We start from the raw sequence: 4,833 nt of genomic DNA on the forward strand, positions 1-4,833 counted from the left end.
CTCACTGTTTAATATTGATATTTATTATTCAGGGAAATTACTTGTGGGGTTTCAGGGAAATTCTTAAATTTATTTCTTCTGCAACATCATAGTTTACACTTGAGATTCACATAAGGGACATGTTAATTACTTTCGCTGGGCTTTGATTTATTTTTATTTAAGATTGTTGTCTACTGGACAAAAAATAAGATACAAGCAATTCCTATTTTTTTAATGTGTCAACGATTCGAAAAATATTTCTGTTAAATAGATCTAAATGGATTTACATCAGTTTTTATTGTAAAACGAAAACAGAGTAATGTATAAATTTGTCTAGGCTAGAGCGTTAGGTTAGCTTAGCTGTTAAAGGTGAAAAGTTGAGTAGTTCTGAGTTCTGGTACTTACTATGATTCCCGATCTTGCAATTTTGTTTAACGTTTAAATAATAGCAATGTATAAAATTTTACCTACCTTCATTCACGACACCTAAACTCGTTGGAAAAAAAATCGCCTAAAAAAATAGGCTGATCTGCCTATTTTTATTTGCCCTTAAAATTATTTTTCTCTAGTGTCTTAGAATTGGAATATTTATCTTAGCGCCGTGCATTTTCACACTGCCTTAAAAATAGTCTATTTCGTTTCCAAATTGGATTTTTTGTTTCAGCTTGTTCACATTTTTTCTTCATTTTAAACATTATTTTATGAAAAGGCCGTAAGCATTTTTCGAAAAAAAGTTGTAATTTAAGTGTGTTATTTTTTTCAAATCAAAATCAGAGAGGTTTTGTAAAGCCTATGTTAAAAAAAGTTTCCTTAAATGACATATTTTGAAACAGATACGGTGATGTAGTTGGTCAAATAACTCAACAAGTTTATATTACCGCGAAGAAGACAATAAATTTGCCGAAACGTCGGTATAAAAAATAAATTTGTTAACAAAAATTTTATTGACTACTCCTCAATATTCCAAAGGAATAGTAAAAACTAAATTTTCGTTCAGAATTTTGGAAGTAGATTCGAGAGGCGATTCTCTTATGTGACTTTTGTTGAGTATTTTGTGCTTGTAATGTAGATTTAGTAGTTTTGCAAGTAAAGAAATGACCGAATTACCAAATCTGTGTAGTTGTTTTAAGAGTAATGTATTTATTGGAGAATTACTTTGAAATGTGGGTGTAGCACACAATATCGGGTCAGAAGTGTTTTAGTCTTGAGGATTTAAATAGATAAAAAAAAGTAATTCATTTTATTTGGATTATTTTCCTTAATTTCTAAAATATCATGCCAACCTGTGATAGTGCTGCAGTTAGAAAAAAAATTGGAAAACAAAAAAATGAAATTAAAGTAAATACAACAGTGGAACAAGGAAGTGTAGAAATGAACTTATTCTTTGATTTGATTATTTATTTATGCATTAAACTAAAAAACATTAAATGCCTATGTATCACATCTGAAAACCGTAGATAAAATAATTATGGTATAAATAACTATGAATCATAAATATCTTTATCTATTCTAAATTAATTGTGTAACATTTTTTAAAAATTTATTAATTATTTGATTATAAAAAACTTGTCACTCCCAAAAAGCGTGCTGCCTCGCATTAAATAACATTTTTGTTGACCAGGTAAGCGTAGCTGCTAAAACGTTCCAAATCTTAAAAATAATTTCGATATAAAACTAACGAAAATGACTCTTCTAGGAGAAGTCACAAGAGGCGAAGTTTATGCTGGTTGAATAAAAACAAAATTGGAATTTCTATAAAGTGTTGTTGCTTAAACAAAACTATAGTCAAGACTGTCAAGACTACAATTCTCAAAACTAACAGGTTTATTTTAACTTATTGCCCAGAACGATTAATTAAATAAAAACTTGTGATCATCTAACATGTAAGTAGAATTTAAACACAATCATAAAAATTTTAGAAACCATCAAAGAAAAGTGAAAAATACATTTTGATTGTGGAGAATACTTACCTAAATACAAACTTAAATGATCCTGAAATTTTTTATTTTTTGAGATTTTTTTCTTTACACTCACGTCATTTTTTAAAAATCACTTTTTGGACTCAGGGGGAACTCAGAACGAATATTTCCGGTGAAAACTTGAGATTTAAAATTTGATATCTTAATACTTTTCTTATATAAAATTATGAATTTTATTTTATGAAATATAATATATGGTTAATTATCTCACTATCGTAAAACACACACACATACTTATTGTAATTAATCAAATAGTTTAGTTTCCAACTTTTCTAGTTCCTTTTTCTAGTAAAGAGAAGTATTGCTTACTTACTTACTATAGGGCGCTACGGTCCTGTAAGGACCTTGGCTTCCTTCAGCACAGCATTCCACTTGTCCCTGTCCAAAGCACAGAGTCTCCATCTTTTGACTCCAAGCCTTCTGATGTCGGTTTCGACATCGTCCAGCCATCTCAAGCGAGGACGTGCTCTTTTTCTGCTTCCTCTTGGATTTCCATGTAACAATTTTATTGGAATTCTTATTTCGGGCATCCTTCTACGTGCCCTAACCATCTTAATCAGGCGGCTTTAATGAAACAGACCAGATCTGGTTCGCCATATAAATCACGAAGCTCATTGTTAGTTCCAAATATTATTTACCTTTATGGGATCAAATATCTTTCTTTTCCAAATATTTAGAAGACGCTCATTATCCTTGGTCAATACTCATGCTTCACAGCCATAGGTTACTACTGGTCGGATAATGGTTTTGTAAACTAGCAATTTAGCTCTTCGCGACATCATTTTTGACAAGATGGTTTTCCGTAGGGAGAAATAGCATCTATTTCTTGCAGCAATCCTAGCCTTTATATCTTCTTCAATTTCATTTTTTTCAGTCAAAATGGTCCCTAAATATTTGAATCTCCCAGTTGGATATTCTCCCCATTAAATGAGGATCTAGACGACTTCATGTACAAAGTTTTTTCGAAATTAATTCGTAGTCCCAGTTTTTTGGCTGCTCTTTCAAATTCCTGAAAAGATCCTGCTAATGCCGCTTTACTCCTTGCTGTGATTACAACATCATCCGCGTTGGCTAAATGTTGTGTCAATCTATTTGGTATCGTGCCATTCGGATTGGTACGAATGGTTCTTGCAGCCGTCTCCAATACAAGATTTAAAAGTATAGTGACAGAGGATCTCCTTGTCTTAGGCCACTATCAACGTCGAAATTTTCAGACAGCCTTCCTTGTACTTTAACTTTGCACTTACTGTTATTTAGTGTTATCCTTATGAGTCGTACTAACTTTTTAGGAATACCCAGATTAACCAGAACTTTCACTAGTTCATTCCTATTGACCGAGACTTACGCCTCCTTAATATCTATGAAGAAATTATGAAAGTCTACATCATAATCATACGTTTTTTCTAGGGTTTGCCTCAAGGAGAAAATATATCAATAGTTGACCGATTACTCCGGAAACCAAATTGATATTCGCCCAATATCTCCTCAGACCATAATGATAGTCTGTGACTCAACAGTATTGTTAGTACCTTATACATAGATCCCAATAGGGCAATACCTCAATAATTGTTACATTCCAGCTTATATTGCTTATAAATTGGGCAAATGGCTGCTGTGGCCCAGTCTTATGGCAAGAGAAGTATTGCGATCATTTTAAATTTTATAAATCAATTTTTAAGTCTTAGAATTTTTTTTGTGTTTGTGTTTACCAAATATATCAAAATTGAAAAATCGCATTGAACTAAAACTTGATATTTCGATTTGGCTCTATTAAAGGGTCCGACTTTTTCACAAACACTAAAAAAAAAGTTTAATTATCAAACGTTTTAGTCAGATTAAATCCAGGTCCAAACTTTGCAGGGAGCGGTCAACGGTGCGGCCTTAGAATAATTATATGAGCATACTAATTAAAATTTATCAACGTAATAGTGCCTATAGCAAACATTTTAGGATGTTAATATTTAAAAATAGAAATACCAATCGTTTTGGAATTGGAGAGTATCGCACCACACTATTCTACTGTTTAGAAAATCCGACCACCTAGTCATTTCACATGCATTTTTTGAAAAAATATTTGTTCCCATATTTTTAAACATCCTAAAATTTTTGTACGGGTACTAAAAAAACAAGTATGTATTTCATGTATAAAAATAGTATTTTGAATTGAGCACATCGCAAAACTTTAGAAGAAACTTTGCAATTTATCTTATCAATCATTGAAACAGGTATTAACTGAATTTCAGGGCTTAAAATATTTCCACGCAACATGTTTTAAGTATTTTAAATTATTCATTAAAGATTTTCCTACTGCTCTCCATTAAAATCTGTTGATAAATTAAATGTGGTTTTACCGTCGACATTAAAGGAATGAACCGATAAATTGAAAATGTATATAAGGAAAACTTTGTCACCGTAAGAAGTATCAGACAAATCATTATGGGTTTCTTCCCCTCTGCGGTTCACTCATCTTGCTCACAGCGGCCCGCAGAGGTTTTTACAAATACTTGGATTTTGGAACCCCCAGGCAAACTCTAGTTTCACTCGAGAAACACACGCTTAAGCAAAAGCATGATGTGAGAGAGATGCGATAAGTATTTTAAAACAAGGCGCATATGTCTAATAGCCACTTCCTATACTAATCTAATCTAATTTACAATTAATTTTATTTCCTTTTAGCCCCAAATCGATTTTGGGCTTTCGTGTTGACCAAAAATAAATTCTATATAAAATTTAAATAAAATGTACATCAAAGACGTATTCGCACCCGTAAAGAGCATCATTTATAAATTATTCAGTATTACACATAAATTATGTCATTCCAAGCAAGCAAATCGAAGTTTTATTACCGAATGCTAATGAATTTTGTGGTTATATA

Source organism: Rhodnius prolixus, unplaced genomic scaffold (genome assembly GCF_049639745.1).
Source record: "Rhodnius prolixus isolate KJV_2025 unplaced genomic scaffold, Rpr scaffold_3, whole genome shotgun sequence".
NCBI classification, from domain to species: domain Eukaryota; kingdom Metazoa; phylum Arthropoda; class Insecta; order Hemiptera; family Reduviidae; genus Rhodnius; species Rhodnius prolixus.